The sequence below is a fragment of the Podarcis erhardii genome (genome assembly GCF_964252035.2).
Source record: "Podarcis erhardii genome assembly, chromosome: 1".
NCBI lineage: Eukaryota > Metazoa > Chordata > Lepidosauria > Squamata > Lacertidae > Podarcis > Podarcis erhardii.
Genome location: NC_138497.1, coordinates 72,695,791 through 72,715,820, shown reverse-complemented (window position 1 = coordinate 72,715,820; position 20,030 = coordinate 72,695,791). Strand labels below are relative to the sequence as shown.

At 39.7% G+C, this 20,030-nt stretch overlaps 1 protein-coding gene across 14 annotated transcripts in view; it reads left to right on the top strand.

Moving 5' to 3' along the window:
• The window catches only part of SOX6 (SRY-box transcription factor 6), a 481,944-nt gene that overhangs the window by 171,113 nt on the left and 290,801 nt on the right, over positions 1 to 20,030 (top strand). Inside the window, exon 4 of one of the 14 annotated variants that reach the window (XM_081840679.1) lies at positions 5,113 to 5,166. The exons of the other annotated variants lie outside the window; for them this stretch is intronic. The gene's annotated coding sequence lies outside the window, so the exon portion shown is untranslated. The remainder of the gene's footprint in view (positions 1 to 5,112; positions 5,167 to 20,030) is intronic. 14 annotated transcript variants of the gene reach the window in all.

The window sequence follows — 20,030 nt, the reverse complement described above, 5'->3', positions numbered from 1 at the left end:
TCTGCCATCCACAGGTTTGGGAAGCAATATGTGAGGTTTAAAAAATTGCAGCTATTGGATATATTTGCAGCTATTGGCTATAACCAAAGAATTGTATGGCTGTGGTAAATTAAAGGAGTGATGTCACAACTGCAGAAATCCAATGCTGTTGGATGAATCCTTGTGAATCACAGTTCACAGGGACACTTCACCATGTGGTACTTCTCCCTGAGTATAGCTCAGCAGTAGAGAATCTGGATTACATGCAGAAGGTCCCATGTTCAGTCACTGGCACCTGCAGGTAGAACCAGGAATGTCCCTTTCCATAACCCTGGAGAGCTGCTGCCAGTCAGTGTAGACAACATTGACTTAGATGGATCAATGTTCTGACTTGGTATAAAGCAGCTTCTTATGCTCCACTGTAATCCTGGATCTGGGGTGGTGCTGAGGAATCATGAGGGGGGGGGGGAATGCAGACCGTATTCCACATGGGTGGAATATGCACTCCTGATCACATAGCACATTCTGCAGTCAGAATGGAGGCATGCATGTGACTGAGATGTCCTCCCATCTCCCCTGCCCTGAATAGAGTCCAACAGATGTGGTTAGTTATAAAATGACCCTAAATCACTTAGTACTCATGAGTTTTTCCATGAATACAAGCCATGCTTGCTGCTTCATATTTTAATTTAATTGAAGGGAATCAGAAATGTAAGATGCTTCTACTGCACAAACGCTATGGTTAAGGCATTCCATAGTGACCAAAAGTGCATTTCACGACCATTGGCTGGTGTTTTAGCGAAGCCTCCTTATTGTGAAGAGGGACCTAGCCCCTGCTTTGCATGCTGTGGTATTTACTTTAACTTGACTATTATAATGCACTGTATATAAGGTTGCCCTTTTTGGTTGACTAGAAGCTGCAGCTGATCCAGAATGCATTAACACAGCTTTTGGTCGGTTACTGGTTGCAGGAAGCATGCGACACCAGTTTTATGTTAGCTGCATTATTTACCATTTTGCTTCTGCAAAGGAAGCATACATATGTGGAACTTACTATTAAGGCAAACCTAAGCTGTATAATATTGTGTGATCTCAACAGAGATCAAAGTAGCTAGCTCATCCATCACCAATCCAAAATAACTTTGCTTTAAGGGCTGGCTGAAAAAAGGGCTATAGCCACGGACCTGGGGGAGTTCTTATAAATAAATAAGTAAGTAAGTAAGTAAGTTAATAAGTAAGTAACTTAAAAACCAGTTAAGAAAGTTTTACAAATCTACATCATTACACTTACTATTCCATTCTGCAACTTTCCAAGAAAGAAGAGTTAGTTACAGGTTGGCAGTAACACAGTCAAGTCTCCCCACTCCAAATAGAAAAGGGTACAGCCATTGTCCTTTAGTAGTCCAGGGATGTGCAAGATGGCTGTTGCTGTATTAGCAATGAGTACATTGTCTTATGTAGGAAATGGTGCAGGGTCAGATCAAGGTCCAACTAGCCCAGCACTCCTTGCAAGAATCCCTTCAACCAGCAGGCAGGAGGTTGTCAATTGGAAATCCATTGTTCAGATTATTCCCACCCTTGAGTTCCCTCCTCTTTGTCCCCTGGCACCATTAACTGAGCTCAGCTGGAGAGACCAGGTGTCTCCTGAGATTAGATTGGCTGTAACGAGGAGTAGAATGTTCTGGTGATGAACTCTGTAAACTATTTTGAGGGCAATATGGTGGTAAAGCAGCTATGCATTTAAATATAAGAAATACACTGAAGGAACATGTGAACTGATTCTTTTGATTTTAAGACTGCTGGCCAGGTATGGTTTCCTTTCTGTATTGTATGCATGGTTTTAAGTGTGTATATAATAACACTGTCTGAAAGTTTTCCTGTGAAAGGGGCTTTTTTTTCTGCCTTGTTCACAGGGTGCTATAGAATCTCTTTAGAATTTAAGTGGGCATGGCATTGAGTGTACCATATTCTTGTGAAGTAGCCAGCAGTGGCATGTGTGTTTTTCTTTCCATTAAACATTTCTGCAGCATTTCAGCCTGCATTTTCTGATCTGACAAAGTCCCATGGGAGGAGCTACCTAATGACACCTCTACCTGGGCTTAAATTGAATTGTGGGCAGCTGGGCAGGCTTGCCTCTGAATGCTTGAGAGCTGTATGATTGTGGGGATTTCCTTTCTTTTTGGAGAAAGAAGTCATTTTACATTTAATTGGATGCCAACCTGGAAATATGTCTTTCTTCCCTCACTCCCTTTCTGAACAGAAGCTGCAAAGATCTTCTTCCTGAGCAGGTATGGTGGTGGCTAATGCCCTTCCTTTGAATGGGAGGCTGGTGCATCATTTTGAGGTCCGGTCTTTTCTCCCTGCTAGCTGTAGCAGTAGTTTTGTGCTATGGCACACCCTATGGTAGCCATTTTGTGACCGGAACCTAAGACACTTTCTCACAATTTCAAGCCATTGGCTCAAAAAGTTTGGTGATCTAAACTCTAGGGGCTGCCTTTGGAGACTTCCACCTTACACTGACATCACATTGCAGCATTACATTTAAGTAATATTTCAAACCAGATTATTTTTTTACAGAACAATTAGTGCAACAAATTTTTTAAATTAAAAAGCTTTTAAATAAAAACAATGTTTTTAATTTAAAAACCCAATTTTTATCAACCCTGATTCAGCAGGCATATTATAAGTTGTTTGTGAAATGTTAATATAATACTTCACTAACTAGAACTTCCATATAACTATTGGGCTTTTAAGCATTTCTCTCTCTCTCATACATCATTTGATCCTGCACTAATAAATCTAGGCTAGTTTGCTTGCAAGAATCAGTAATCCATTTAACATCCATTATAAATTTCACTTTATTAGCACAAGGTTAATGGGCCAATTACAACCTTCTCCTCTTAGGGAAAGGAAAGTGAAAAGAATCAGGCATATTATTCCAAAAACACATCTTAACACAAAACCATAAACATTTTAGTGTAAATGAACCACAGTTCTGATAAAGGAGTATGCTTATTAGAAATGTGTAAAAATGAAACCAAAACTGATAAACCGGCATCTGTGTTCAGTGACTAGTTAACATGTTTATCTCGAACAGACACAGTGTCGGGGTTCCTACCAGGTAGCCCACTGGGATAGTGACCCAGAATTGGAAGACTCCTGTTATAAATAGCGTGCTCTTTCTAGAAATAAACTCCAGCATGAATCTATAAACTATTGTATGAACATTACTTTAAAAACACACGTTTAAATGTTAAACGGAGTCAAGACTGATATATGTTGTCTTCTTTTGCCACATGGAAATGTATTTGGTTTTGTGGTATTTGTTTCTTGTAGTCAAAGATTAGATTACTGTTTTAAAATGAGGAGATGATACATTACTCCTAACATTCTCACTATAATGATTGGTTCATACAGTCCTATCCTCTGGAAACATAAAAAAATAAAAAATAGGCATCTACTTTTAGATGTGATGGATCTGTGGTTTGAGCTATATATAATTTTTCTTTTAAAAATATATGGTCTTCATTAATTATGGGTACTGAGAACAAAAGTCCCTAGTTCCAATTATCTTCTTGTTGAGGTAAATATTGTGAGATATTATCCTACACAAGTATAGCAGTAGGGAATATAACAAATAGTCCCTCAGCTTTTGGGGGAGCCAGGGAGGGAGGTTGCTATGGTTGATGTATTCTTAATTTAATGTACAGACACATATTAGGAATTCTCATTCAGAAAGGTGACATATACTGTAATTGCCAATATTTTTATTATGGGAATTTTGTATTTATGTTTACATAATTTAAAAATAATAACAACAAATTATATACACACAGACATATATGGTAGGATTCAACTAAATCGTGTGCGTAGAACAGTGTGACTTTCTCCCTCTTCTGCCACCCCCACACCCCAAATCTGCTCTGGAGGGTTGGGGAAAACTCCACAATAGGTTTACTGGGTGTGAGGCAGGGGAAAGGTCTTGTTTCTCTGGAGGCTCACAGTGGCACGCTCTTTTAATGATAAACCATGGATTCTCATTACATCTGAACTGGCTTGTGATGCCACATAAATCTTCACAGTCTCCTTCTTTCTTTTTCACACATTTGTTACAACATTACTTATCTTTTCCTGAGCTTAAATTTAGTACATCTGGAATTGGAGGAAGAGAAGCTACATGTTTCACAAATGAAATGTAACAATGAGGCCGATAAAATGGATATATTTTGTTCAACTCTACTCCGATTCAGACAGAACTGCGGTAGTGGGAGGATTTCTACAAAGGAAATGAGCAATAGCAGAGGCTGATGAAATGCTGCAGCTACGTTGCTTTTATTTGGGGTAGCCTGCAAATGACTATGACATAGGCCTCTTATGGATCCTAAAATAAGATCGCAGTGGAACATAAGCCTCTGGAATGTCTATGCTTGTGGCATGTGACAAGAAATCCTGTCTAGTCCATCTGTGGGTAATGCAGAAAGGGTGGTATGTAATGGCTGAAGTGCAGCATGAATGTGTTGCTTTTCTCTGGGAGGTGTCTGCAGAGAAAGAATGAGACTGTTGTTCAGAGTATTTATTTTTGGTGTCTGTTAAAACCGTTTTGTGGAACAACTTGGTGATTATATATGAATAGGTAGATATAATGCTTTTTGGCATATTATTAGATCATTGAAACAGTTTGGATTAATGAAGAAATTTTTACAAGTTATCTACACTTTTGTATTTTAAGTGCTCTTCTGCTTCAGCAATTCTGCCAGTGGTCAGCTACCTCTACAAAGGGAAATTGTTGCCTACATCTACTAATCAATATTGTGCAAGTACTTCTAACTAAGTATGTCTGGAGTTTGGAAGAACATACACTCAGTCTTGTTGAGGCTAACAAAAAGGCTATTTCTCACATTACAAATAGAAGGAATTGAAGATACCAAAAGTGTTTGCAGATGTAATTGGGATTTGATAGAGTTTCTTTGCTGGAAGAAGGCTGGAGGCAATTTTTGCCAATTCCCCTTCCTCTGCCTCCTATGCTGTTCGAAAGGACCCCCCAACCCTCTTGACCAACTTTTCAAAGAACACAGTGGGGCTTCAGGAGGAAGGAGCAATAATAAAAAACACCTCCCTGTTCTATTCCTCCAGCACAAGCAGAAGGCCACAAATCTGGACCCAACCATTTACTCACCAAGGACCTGGGTTGGTTGCATTTCCATTCAAAGCATGTGTTCAGCCTTAAACATGAGTTTGCAGCTACATGATATTGCAAAGTAATTCTATGAAGGCTGATGACTGCACTGGGTGGGACCAGCTGGATCAGTGGAGAAAGTGGAGCGTGGCTTGTTTTAATATCTACGGCAAAAGAAGTAAAACATAACCTGCCAAAAATTTAGTTCTTCCCATGCCCTATAGTGTTTTCTGTCAGCACATAAAAATATGGAATTGCATAGCTGCCAGTATACAGCCTCCAGGCTCTGTCAAGATGTATGCAAGTGCACGGAAGATATTTTGCTTTCCCTAGTAGCAGCTCTTCATGCAACTTTGGGAACCTTGTTTATATAATGTCTATTAGCAACTTAAATACATTTGCACGTGCCTTTCTCTATCATTGCATGATGCATGTGATTGTCCTGGAATAATCTTGGCATTGGTTGAGGTGTGACAGACAACTGAGGTGTCAATTGTCACGGAATGGCTGTGGAGATCATCTCATGATAGCTTGAAGAAAGTGTTGTTCAAATATGTCCTGAAAATGGTAACAAGCAAAAGACAGGCATGTGTAGTGGATTAGATGTATCTGTGTAGAAACCCTGGCCAACTCTCAGTGCCAAGCAAATTAGTGCTATTGTGATATAACCATTACTTCAGTTTGGAGAATTTCCTCATGAGCGCACTCACTTTGAAGAACAAATTATTCCCTCTTAGACACACTGCATTCTGCTTTTCAACTTACATAACATTCTTGCTTTTATCCTAAACAACATGGCTCAGGTTTCACATGCCAAAATTGTGTGTGGTGTGTTTGTGTGTAATATAATTCTAATTGTGGCTTGAGATTTCAGAGTGCCTGTAAGTAAATGGCATGTCACTGTGATGAATCTGTTTTCAGTGTTGCTCTGTTATGCTCTGCAAACTGGTTTTATGCTATATCGCTGGTTTTCTCCTCCTCCTTTTGGCTTATCATTTGCACTCTATTTAAGGCTATCATCATATTACAGTTGCCAGAGAATGAAGTAACTATTAATGACCCTATGACGACTGTCTGTTGAGTCTGATTAGTACTTCTGAGTAAAGTACTGATGTGTAAATAGCCTGAAAGAGAAAAACAGTTTGGTTTTGTTTCCAGGGTTTTAATTGGGAACTACATAATTACTGGAAGATGGGAGGCTAATACCAACTTCCCAAAGCACAAGATGAGTGATATTCCCATTGAATTAACATGAATTTCTCTAAGATCAGTGCTTTAAAGATTGAACATTGTTGTACTCACACTTCTGAGTTGGATATTTAGAGCAGAGGTAGCTAGTGGTGCCCATCAGACAATGTAGCTCTCATCACCCCTAATTACTGGCCATGCTGGATGTGGTTGATAGCAGTAGGAGTGTATCACATGGACAGCAACATCTGATGTCAAGTATTGCTGCATATTTTTTATTTATTAAAATTAGTTTTGTGTTTGCTGTTTCATTACCTTTTTCATTAAACTCAATCAGTATAAAAAGATTTGGTTTAAAGGAGGATTCTGTCATAAATAGATTCTATTTTATTACTTTTTGGGGTGGGTTTTCATTGTTGGCTATCATGGACTGCCCACAAACAGAAATGTTAGTGCAATGAAACGAATCCTTGTAACATTCCCTGTAAAGGACTCAGGGTCTGCCATGTTGCTGTATTTGCATATCGGAAATAAACTCACTGTAGGTCAATTTGGCTAGTAACGCCTATGCATTTTACCCCTAGTTTGTCTCTTGGCTTGGCTTATTTAGTCACTTGGTGTAAATACGCCTGGCAACATTATGCATGCTGTCTGATAGCAGTATACCATATGGAATAAACTGGTTGATAGATCATTGATGATGATGGAGGCACGCGTATAATATGCCTTTTGAGCATGATGTCTGCTTCCTTTTTATGTGTGCAAGCAGTTTTTCAGGGCTTCTCAGTTTTCTCCCCCATACTATAGCTCCTTAACACTTCATCAGAATCTGTTTGCCCAGATTTTTAGGTGGCAAGGGGGAAGAGGAGCTTGGAGACATGGGTGTATCTACAGAAGTCCCTCTATGGTACTATGGTACTACCTTTATGTCTGGAAGCTGTATGTTTCTGTATACCAGTTGCTAGGAATCAAAAGTGAGGAGAGTGTTGTACTCATGTCTTGCTTGTGGGCTTCCCATAGGTATCATTGGCCACCTTGAAAACAGCATGTTGGACTCAATAGGTATTTGTGTGTGTATACACACACACACACACACACACAGAGAGAGAGAGAGAGAGAGAGAGAGAGAGAGAGAGAGATTAAGGTGCCAAATTTCTTTCAAAATGTGGCTCTCTTTCATTCCTTTAAATGCAATCCCTGTATTTCTTCAACTGACAGAACTGCGTGCATTTTGTTGTAATATAAATGCTTTTGAGGCTCTGTGTCCTTGTCAAAAACCTACTTAATTTCTGCCTTGAACTAGACATACTTAATTCCAAATCTTTAATAGGCAAAAAGAATAATACAGAAGAGTCAGACTGACACGAACACTTAGTGGTTTGTTGTGGTGCTAGGGCTCAAGCTTGCAGAGGAACCTTTTCTTCTGAATGGGAGTTCCCTTTAATCCTAGGCGTATTGGTATATCGTGTCTTACAGTGAATAGTCTGTGGTGAAGGAAAATAAGTCTGTAGTGGCTCAGAAGCACGGTGACCTAAAGATATGTTTGAAACTGATCCTTGGTGAACAATTTCTTCAAATTAAGTTCTATTAGTTGTAACCAGTGCTAATGAGGTGCTGGTAGTCATATATTGATAAAAGTGCATAAAATGACATCCATGGGCAGCAAAAAAAGAGAGGTGTCAGTACAATACTCTGTACCAGCGAGTACACACACACACACACACAGGGAGAGGGAGAGAGAGAGAGAGAGAGAGAGAGAGAGAGAGAGAGAGATATCATGGCCATAACTGTGGCAGTGACATGGTTGCTATACTTAGTAAACTTGTCCAATGCACAGAAAAGGCACACCACATATATACTGTTATGTGCCACTTATCAGTATGTGCTTATATAAATCTTAGTTAGTTACCCTTAATTTTATATTATTGGTAGCCATGGAGTCTGCTTGTTTCATGTAAATATGACACACAGACCTGGAATCAAAGCACTGCTCAAGATGTTTCTGAGTCCCAACCATCTAACTGTGGTTCTGTTGCCTAACAAACTTTTGGACCCCAGCCATAGTTGCTGCAATATAATCCACATTGGTTTTGAATAACCAAAGGGCAAACGCTGCAGCAATGTTTTTCTTATTGTGTGTTTGCTGAGAGACAGCAAACGAATCTGAAGGGAAACTTACAACTCACACTAGCATTTTTATTTTTAAAAATTGCCCTACACATTTTTTGTTTGAGTTGGCCAGTGGGTGAATTGGCCAATAGTTATAGCTTATTCTACCTCTTTTGTACTTCTGATTTTTAAAGAGATAATAAAAATTGGACATTGTACACCCAAGTTTATGACCTGCTCTATGCACAATTGCTTTTAGAGATTAGAGAGAGACGGCACTAATCAGGCTGTCTATCAGGTTTATTTTTACCAGGTTTTCAAGGCAAAGCATATTGTAAACCCCTCCTCTGGCAACATTTACAGCACTAGCCAGTATGCTAGTGTGTCGATAAACTGTTCTTTAAAATAAGTGATGATACATCTAAACCTGTCACTTGGTTAATTTTGCAATGGGCTCTTCACAAGGCCATTCCTAATAGGCCTCCTTAATATTTTAACTGCTTGTCATTTAGAGGACTTTTTGTAATTGTTCTAATGAATGAATCAACCCAACACAGAACAATAATTCTCTGTATGTAGAAACCCACAGGTTGGTACATATAGAGTAAAAGTGATTAAAAAAACTAAAAACAAACCCTCCATAGGCGCAAAATTTTTAAAACTGCAAACCTGGGACCCATAAGTGAGTTGTGGGAGTATTTTTGCAGCAAAAACCTGGGAGGCCGCTGGAACGTATTTTCCCCCTTTCCCGTGAAAGAATCTTGTAAGGGCTTTGTTGGCCCTTCCTGCGTTGGCAATGGCGTTTTTCATCTGTTGGTGCCACGAGACCCTTTCCTGAAAAGTTATTCCCAGGTATTTGAAAGTTGCTACCTGGTCAATAGGTTGACCATTAATTCTCCATTTGTGTTTCCTTCTTTTTTTTTGAAAACACCATAATTTTAGATTTGCTGTAATTTATTAATAGTTGTTCCGCTTGACAATAATCAGCAAGTGATCTCAAAAGCTTCCTCAAGCCAACGCAGGAAAAGGAGAGTAGGACTGCGTCGTCCGCATACAGAAGCACCGGGAGGGGCATACCTGCCAGTTTGGGAGGGTGGGCATTTTCTTTCGCCATATTTACTGCTAGAGAGTTAATATAAAAATTAAATAGCATTGGCGCGAGGACACATCCTTGTTTAACCCCATAGTGTGTTTTAATTTCTTTAGTTAGATGGCCTGACCGATCGTATCTTACCCTCACCCTGGTGTTTTCGTATAGACCACGGATAAGGCGTAATAAGCGTTTATCTATGTTTGTAGCGCCAAACTTTTCCCAGAGTCTATCCCTTGGTATTAGATCAAAGGCCGATTTGAAATCCACAAAAGCTGCATATAAAGACCCCCCTTTTCTAGAGTATTTGTCTGCCAGGTGTTGAAGGATAAGGGCCTGGTCTATAGTTGAACGCTTTGCTCTAAAACCAGCTTGAGCTTCTGATAGAATATGCTCTCTTTCCATCCACTCCACTAATTTGTCACATAAATGAGCAGCGTATAGTTTGCTGATAATACTTAATAGACTGATTGGTCTATAGTTAGCTGGCTCAGATCTGTTTCCTTTCTTGAATATTGGAATGATGATGGCTAAACCCCAGTCCTCAGGGATAATAGCTGTTTGATTTATACTAGTGAATAAGGCGGCTAGCACAGGGGCCCACCATTCAACATTTGCCTTAAGAATTTCTGGTGGGATATTGTCAGCACCCGGGGCTTTCCCTGATTTAAGAGATTGAATAAGGCCAGTAATTTCTTCTGTGGTTACAGGGGGCCATTCCTTGCCAAATTCACTTGAAGCGGGAAGCAGAGCTGGGACCAGTTGATTTGATGAATATAATGAGAGGAAAAAGGCCTCCCATGCTCCAGCAGGTATAGAGTATTCGATTTCGATCGGGGAGTCTCTCCAGCTTTTTGCGATTGTTTTCCAGAACGTGGCAGAATCTTTCCTTCGGGAGGCCTCCACTAGGCACTGCCATTCCTCCCTTTGTGCCTGGAGCTTTTTCTTGTTAATCAAAGCTTTATAACTGGGTTTTAACTCAAACCAGTCTAATGGAAGCGAAGGTAGGTTCGCTGCTCTATAGTTCCTGTACTTATCCAGCAGGAGGCGTTTCATAGCCATGCATTCTTGGTCAAACCAGGGTTTGGATTTATTAGAGTGTAGAGATTGCCGTGGCATTTTTTTGTTAGTCAGATAAGGTTGTAGGGACGAAATCAGTTCCCGGAACATGTCTAATCTAGCCTCAGGAGTTGGGGAATTAACGAGGTTCTCCTTTCTAGCAAGAAAAGTATCAGAGTGAAGTCTTTCCGATATTTCATCACTCAGTTTGCTGGACCATTTAATACGCGAGTATCTTAGCTCCATGTTTTCGTAACATGGGGCTTCAAGTTTATCAGAGCAAAATAAATCTTTTCTTACGTCCAATATTAAACAGAGCGGTAGGTGGTCGCTGTCAACCCTTAAATTGTTGTTATGGCCTAATCTGTATTGAAATTGTCCTTTGTTTTTTCCGGTGTTATGTTTCGCTGACTAGCTGTACGAACCAATCTGGTCTGTGACCGTTTAATAAAATTTGATTTGAAAAACAAACCCTGCCCCCACCACCATCACACTTGTTTCTCAGACATTTGAATTAAGGGTGAAGCCTGCAAGAATGTTGCTGTTTAGTAGGAATTGTACATATAGGTGCTCAACATTGTGTGTGCGTGTGTGTGTATGTGCGTGTGCATACATACACACACAGAACGTATTTTAGCATGCAACTAATTAAAATGAATAAATCCTGGCCCGTGTTACAAACTGCTACACAAAATTAATTTATATATCCATAAAATAGCATGCACATGTGCTGCAGTTCTGTGTAAGCTGTGTAAAGTAGCAGCTCAGACTATAGGGTATAATTGGGTAAATTCCCAGTTCAGATATTTTGTTTGCCACATGTATATAAGGCAACTATTATATTCTTACATTTTCTTCTTGTTAAGAGGAATGTTTTGCTACAGCATAGAACACTTTACATTTTCATGGACTGAAGTTTTAAACAAGAAAATATAGAGATATTTGCTTTCATCTAGCCTCAATACTGAAACTATCTATCAGTAAATAGAGAGGAAGGCATTACACCAAAGTGGTGAAAGTTCAGTTTTCACTACTAAATAAGTATTAGCGGCTGCCTCCACCCAATTTGAGATTATTGTAGTAAATCTGCAGACTGTTAAAATAAAACTTCAGGTCTTAGTTGTGAAGGAGTATAGTCATCCAAATGGTAATTCAGTAGGGTTAGACTTTGTCACTTTTGTCACCCATTTACCCCATAGCCTTGATGACAGCATAGGTAAGAAGTGTCTGCACAAGTCATTGTAATCTTGCGAAATCTGTACAGCAGTGTCTCCCTCTCCATCAGAGTTGCTAGACTATAGAGCAGCTATAGAAATCCTAGTCATGGGAATATTGATAAAAGCTCATGCTTGCCTCAAGCATGAAGCTGCAACAAAGGATGTCCACTGGCTGAGTTTCATGTTGCTCTTGAGGCATTTTTTGTAAGTTTCTTTAATGTGACATTTTGTCGAGGCCATCTATTAAATTCATATAGTGGTTGCAGTTCATGAACTGCTTATTCTTGAGTAATCATACTAATTTCAGGGAGATAACTGCTCCATAGTAAATGTTTAGATATCTGCAGGTATTGATTGTTAAATAACCAGCTGGCCATATCATTTGTTTGGTATTGATCTGGGAATGTTTAAACTAATGAACTGGAGATTTAACAGGCTCTTTCTATGCCATTTGAACATCTTTATAACCATGTTCCTTACAATAATATTTTCAAATTACTATGATTTATATGAATGCAATATTTTAAGTATTTGTATCTATGTATTACTACATTCTTTCATAAGAATACAGTATCAGAAGAGCTTTCTATATCAGACCAAAGGCCTATCTAGTCCAGAAGTCTATGGGAAGTCTGTAGAATTTTTTGCACCCCTTATTTCTCGCTTGCATTTCTTTTGCCAACATTTGTGTTCCTTTTGTTTTCCTCATTTGGACAAGGCTTCCATTTTCTGCAGGAAGCCTTCTTTCTTCTAATAGCTTCTTTGACCTTGCTTGCTGTTGTCCTCTTCATTTAACTGCTCACCTATTTTAGCTATGTAGATGGGAATCCTGCTGCGTATTTATGACTTGTGCCTTTTTGAAAACAAAGCAGGAAAGGGGCTTTTTACACACTATTGGAAACAGACCAGAGTTTGCCCTATGTTTGCACTCAGCAATGAACTACAGTAGTGCAGTAGAACATATATGCACAATAAAAAGTACAGAGAGCTGTGTTGGTCCATAATAAAAGGAATCTCTAAAAATTACAATTGTTATATCTTGCCTAATGAACAATTCTGGAGAACTCAGAAGCTTACCCCACTTCTGAGTATCTTGGTTGGTCCTAATATATTGCCTTTTGGAATATATACCCAATGTTAGTTTTGTGGATCACATGTGTGCAGATATTTGTAGTAATGACAGAATAAAACATTGTCTCCATTTATTATGGGTTGGAGCTTAAGACCCCACCCTTTAGCTTGTCCTTGTAGTTCTATGCAGTTGTATGTTAACGTGTTGTGCAACATGCAGCCTCTTCTTGTTCTGGGCCTACAAATGAGTAGCCCTGTCTTATGTATTAAATAAGAACTTAACAGAAAAATGGCAGCAATATGTGGGAAGACCAGAACACCATTTCCTTACTAATTAAATCACCAAGGGTGACAAACAAAAGGCATTATTTCTCAATGTTTGTGGCAGTAAAACTTACTCTCTTTTAAAGAAGTTTGTGGTAACAGCAAATTAAATAAGAATGTAACAATACTAGGTGCCCACACTCCATGTGCACAGTTTTCTCTATGCTGATATATGCAGCTGATGGAAGCAATGGAGGCCAGCACTTGGCCATATTAGAATCATAGAATCATAGAATCATAGAGTTGGAAGAGGCCACAAGGGCCATCGAGTCCAACCCCCTGCCAAGCAGGAAACACCATCAGAGCACTCCTGACATATGGTTGTCAAGCCTCTGCTTAAAGACCTCCAAAGAAGGAGACTCCACCACACTCCTTGGCAGCAAATCCCACTGTCGAACAGCTCTTACTGTCAGGAAGTTCTTCCTAATGTTTAGGTGGAATCTTCTTTCTTGTAGTTTGGAGCCATTGGTCCGTGTCCGCTTCTCTGGAGCAGCAGAAAACAACCTTTCTTCCTCCTCTATGTGACATCCTTTTATATATTTGAACATGGCTATCATATCACCCCTTAACCTCCTCTTCTCCAGGCTAAACATGCCCAGCTCCCTTAGCCGTTCCTCATAAGGCATCGTTTCCAGGCCTTTGACCATTTTGGTTGCCCTCCTCTGGACACGTTCCAGTTTGTCAGTGTCCTTCTTGAACTGTGGTGCCCAGAACTGGACACAGTACTCCAGGTGAGGTCTGACCAGAGCAGAATACAGTGGCACTATTACTTCCCTTGATCTAGATGCAATACTCCTATTGATGCAGCCCAGAATTGCATTGGCTTTTTTAGCTGCCGCGTCACACTGTTGGCTCATGTCAAGTTTGTGGTCAACCAAGACTCCTAGATCCTTTTCACATGTACTGCTCTCAAGCCAGGTGTCACCCATCTTGTATTTGTGCCTCTCATTTTTTTTGCCCAAGTGCAATACTTTACATTTCTCCCTGTTAAAATTCATCTTGTTTGTTTAATATTGTCTCCAAAGCTGGCTTCCCATCATGGGTATGTGTGTTTCACAGAAAATATTTTCAACAGACATTTCTCATACTTGCACTTTACAGAACATATATGTTTGTGTGTGTGTGTGTGTGTGTGTGTGTGTGTGTGTGTGTGTTTAATTATGCAATCTTCTGTACAGTAGTACCACTAGTTATGAACTTAATTCGTTCCAGAGGTCCGTTCTTAACCGGAGGTACCACTTTAATTAATGGGGCTTCCTGCTGCTGCCGTGCCACCGCCGTGTGATTTCTGTTCTCATCCTGGGGCAAAGTTCTTAACCCAAGGTACTACTTTTGGGATAGCGGAGTCTGTAACCCAAAGTGTTTGTAACCCAAGGTACCACTGTACTGTGAAAGGTGGAGTCACCAACATGTCACCCATGGGTGTAGTGACATCCCTGAGGTCTTCTCCTAGTGACCACGAAGCTCCTGAGCCTTCCTCACTGCCCTCTTCATCATGAGGTGGAAAGGGTGGTTACCCTTTTCTCTATTAAAAATACATGGGGCTGAGGGAAGAAGTTGGAAGAAGGATGCTCTTTTCCACTCCCTCTTTTGATTCTTTGTACTTTTAATGCTCAAATTAATTCTACTGGAGCCAACTTTTATCCAACTCCCTTGGAGAATTGAAGTGGGAATATGTGTTCACTTTCACTCTTCCTTTCTGGAAGGTGATGCAAGGGTTGGAAGATTGAAGTGGCTAGAAGCAGGTGGCACCTGTGACACTTGCTTAACCATCCAAATGTGCCCTTGGACTCGACTCTTCCACTTTGGCCATTTACCTCTGATGTCTTGATTATAATATTGTTTGCTTTTGGTCATAAGTGTCTAGTGTTTAGCTTTTATATTGTTTGAAGGTGTGTTTGCGTTAGATTATCAGATAACAGGCTCTTTTATAGTGTCAGCTCTTTCTATACCACTAAGTAATAAAATGCCCAATATAAATTTGCAACCTTTGTTATCCAGTTGCTATTGTTTATAGCTTCATGCACTTTTTGTAGATTATAAAACATACCATTGCAAGTGTGGCATTCTCTTAAAAAGAAGTGCAGAAACAAGGGAGAAACCTGCCTGACAAACAAAAGTTGGAGGAAGATCTAGCGATAGAAGTAAAGTCTCTTTTTGTGCTTTTTAAATATTTGTCTGGTCTTCTAAAGATATTTGCCTTTGCTGTTTGCTTTGGATTTAATTTGTGGGCTTAAGTGCAAAAGAGAAAATGATACAGTAAGAATGGGAGCCATGGGAGAGAGGCAAAAGAGCAGCACTCTTAGAGTTCACTTTAAAAATGATATTTTTTATAAAGAGGGAGTGATGCTTCATGATATATAGTAGCTGCAGAACACCGTAAGTTATAAAAGCTGTGATGTAAAAGGGTATGTTATCAGCAGATGGACAGATAGTAATGAGAGCTGATGACCAATGCCCAGAGGTGACTGAGATGGAGAAGTGACGTGTAGCAAGGGCTGGGGTGTTTTTCATAAAATCATAGAATCTTAGATTTGGAAGGGACCCCAAGGGTTATCTAATCCAACCCCTGCAATGGAGGGATCTCAGCCAAAGCATCCATGACAGATGGCCATCCAACCTCTGTTTAAAGACCTCCAAGGAAGGAGAGTCCACCACCTCTCATAGGAGTCTGTTCCACTGCTAAATAGCTCTTACTGTCAGAAAGTTTTTCCGAATGTTTAGTTGGAATCTCCTTTCTTGCAACTTGAACCCATTGGTTCAGGTCCTACCCTCCAGATCAGGAGAAAACAGGCATGCTCCCTCCTCCATGTGAGAGCCCTTAAGATATTTGAAGATGGCTATCATATCTCCTCTCAGTCTCCTCTTTTCCAGGCTAAACATACCCAGCTCCTTCAAGCACGCCTCATAAGGCTTAGTTTCCAGACCCTTAATCATCTTGGTTGTCAACATCCTTCTTAAATTGTGGTGCCCAGAACTGAACACAGTATTCCAAGTGTGGTCTGACCAAGGCAGAATAAAGTGGTCCTATTACTTTGCAGCCTAGAGTAGCATTAGCTTTTCTTGCTGCTGCTTCACACTGTTGACCAAGTTAAGCTTGTGGTCCGCTAACCCCTAGATCCTTTTCACATGTACTGCCAGTAAGCCAAGTTTCTCCCTATATTTGTGGAGAAGGGGGAAGAGGAGGAGGAGGAGAATAAGCTCAAATATATGAAAAAAGGTGTCCTGTTTGAAATCCAAACAGGACAGGGCACATTCCCCCCCCCCAAAAAAAGGATGAGTATGTTTTTCTAGGGATGGGTGGCAACCCTACATAGGCTCCTTCCTTGAACAACAGTAATATATTGAGTACAGGTATAATTATTATTTATGTGTACATGGAGCACATGGGACAAGAGTAATGTGCAAAATATGTCTCCCATATTCTGATGCATTAAACTGAATTAGGGGGTATTTGGATGTGGTAGTAACCAATTTCCCCCATTTCCTTTTTTAGGGACATGTGGAGTGCCACTTACTCACATACCTACAAAATCTAAGAAAAACCCCACACCTTGGCCTTATATGGGAGTATATTTTAAAGATCCTATTCGGGTGCATCTAAATCTATTAGAAATTTTCTGTTGATTTAGGGATTAGATGCATGCTTCTGTGCTATGATATTCCTTATCACAGCTAAGCATTAAGATACGGCTCTATTGAAATAGCAGGGGGTTGGCCTTCAGTTTTGTTGAGTTCAGTGCCTTTACATCACTTTAAGGCTAGTTGGTGTTTGACAGTCGATGGGGGGGGGGTCAAGCCCTTTTTTTAAGAAATATGTTCAGTATCTTTAATCTCTAGATAAATAAAATTGTACTGCTCAGGTTGCATGCTTGAATTACAGAAGTCTTACACCATGCAGCAAATATAAAGAACTGCCTAGAAACTGGAGGCTTTCTATACATTCAACTGAAGCTAGAAGTATAGTCAATTATTTGGCAATACATCATAAAAGAGATGCTCATGTCTGTCAGTACTCTAACTCATCAGCACGAAAGGCTTTTTTATTAAAAAAAACCACCCTCTTTTTATTGGAACTCTGAAACAAAACAAAGACGAAAAAAGCAAAAATGACATCAATTAGATGTCAACGTGACATCAAAAGGCATAATATATCATAAAAATAAAGTATGATCTAGTGATTCAATGCTTCACTGCCATATTGTATGTGCAGAGAAATAAAGGCGAGGCAAACAGCTACACATTTTCACCAAGACACATATAGTAAAAGCAGTTTGAGAACGCAAAGGCACAGAGAACAAGATTAGAAAATGTATTATAAGAGACAGAGACTGGTGTTTGTGGGTGTATAGTGACACTGAGCAGATTTCATGATGGGAATGGTACATTTGGAGGAAGTTGGTGTTTTGCTCACTATTATTTTACATGCTGGTAAAAGTTTTGAATGTCTTTCCCCCTGTTTCAATAAGTGCTTATGTCCAGATGAGTTGGACTTGCCATGTTATAATCTGAAATCCCATGTCTCATCAGAAGAATAAGTAGCAAGACACCAAACACCTGTGGTTCTTTTGCTGGTTGTCACAGAATATGATGCATTTGTTTCAAGTATCTATATTCTTTGTACTCTTTTAAATTTGTGGTGCTTTTATAGGTTTGTTCTATTACTGTAATGCATGACAAAAATTTGGGATGCTCAGGAACTTTGTTTGGTCTGCATTTTCAAGCAAATCAACCTCATTTGAACTAATACATGGATCAGAATGCAGTTATCCTTTGGTTTCCACACTACCCTGAATTTTGTGATGCAGCTTTCAACTAAAACAAGTACCAAAATGTATATTCAGTATATACAATAATTCATGTTTGTGCCTTCATATGCATATATTTTTTGAAAAATATGTGCAGAAATAACATGAAGGTTCAAATATGGTTTTTAAAATTACACGCAAAGCTTTCAGATTTATATAGAAATGGGGCAAAACAGATTTATGAATGAATCCATGCAAAAGTGATGCAAGTCGCCCCTAATTTAAATGCAATACATTTTTGTATGCTCATAAGTTAGCAAGAGGAGCATGTGGTGAATAGAAAGGTGCCCTCTCTCTATAAAGATCTGTATCAATTGTTTATAACTATAACTCACTCAGTAGTTGTCTTGCTAGGGAAAGTACATGTGGTATCAAGCTATCCCTGCAACAATCCCATGCTGGTCCTTTTAAAAATGGTTCACCTTGCTAAATAATGGAAACAAGGAGTGGAAAAGTAGAAACACGGAGATGAAAAGTATTAGGCAAAGTTTAGTTTTACATTTCCACACTCAAAGCCACTTCATTTTGAAGATAAAACATAAGCCAGATATTTTAAAAGAAATATCGCTGCTAGGACTTAAAAGCTGCTAGAAATAAATTGACACATGTCTGCAGCTAATTACAAAAAAGCAAACACTGACTCTTTCCAAGCCTGTTTATATAAATTGCAAAATACCCAACAAAGCCTCTTTGTGTGTCCATTAAAAACAGTGAGAATCCATTTAGTCTCTAAAATAATAATCTGAGAATTCCATTCATTCTTATACTTGAGGGTGCTTTATGATGGAAGGATGAGTGGGAGTTCATGTGGATGGGAGCAGAAAAAGAGCCCAGAAGGATATCGAGCACACTTTTCAGATGGTGTTCATTTTCAGTGGTGTGATAAGCATGAATCACCTAGCTGAAATTTCTCTTGTAAGACTTGGATGTGTTTTACAGTTGACATCTGGATAGCCATATAGGGGGGTGCAATGTGGAGAATATCTCATATGTTGCATTGCATTGCTTAACTCCCAACTTTGTCTTTGCATAAGGCACTGAGAATTTCTAGTTCTGGCAGTATCTGTATAGAGAATTCAACTGCTTGTATACTATCTCTCTTTTTCCTAGTCTCCCACTCTTTGATTTATTGGTATACTAGAATTCTGTTGTAGAATTTTTGTTGGTCTGATGTTCTTACAGTGGTAACTTGGGTTATGAACTTAATTTGTTCTGGAGGTCCATTCTTAACCCAAAACCATTCTTAACCTGAGGTGCGCTTTTGCTAATGGGGCCTCCTGCTGCCGCTGCGCCGCTGGCACACAATTTCTGTTCTCATCCTGGGGCAAAGTTCGTAACTCGAGGTACTACTTCCGGGTTAGCAGAGTTTGTAACCCGAAGCATTTGTAACCCGAGGTACCACTGTATAACCATCGGGGGCACCTGCACACTTTCTGCAATCTTTATTAAACCTTTTAGTGTTCCTTAGAAAAAAAAATATTCCACCTCCTTCTGTTTTGCCCCCTCCCCGATTTCCTTTCATCTCCCATCACCAATAAGGCAAAGTAGCAACCATCCAGCATGCCACTGTTACTTTTTACAGGGACAAAATCCAGTGGTAAGCCTATCGTGGTAAGGTTATGATTTGAATTGATTTGATTTGATTGGTCTGGGGTGTGTGTTCAAATGACACCACACAAGTTGAAGATATGTGTGAGCAGGGTTGTAGAACTGTGGAGCTTGGGCCCACTCCTGCTATGATCAGGGACTGTGCTCATATGTGTTCACTGAATGTTAGGAGGGCTCTGCACATATACTGACTCCTGCCATACAATGGGGCACCCTGCCCTAGATCCCCAAAGGACACCTATCTCATGCATTGCCAATCACTGGCCTTAGGTAATATGAAAGGTGGTCCAATTAATGCTAACTTCTCACAATCCTGATGTGGCCTCACTGAGTGGGGCTGATTGCTAGGCAGGACTAAATAGGAGACTGGAACATAATGATGAACTTAATTTTAAAATTTC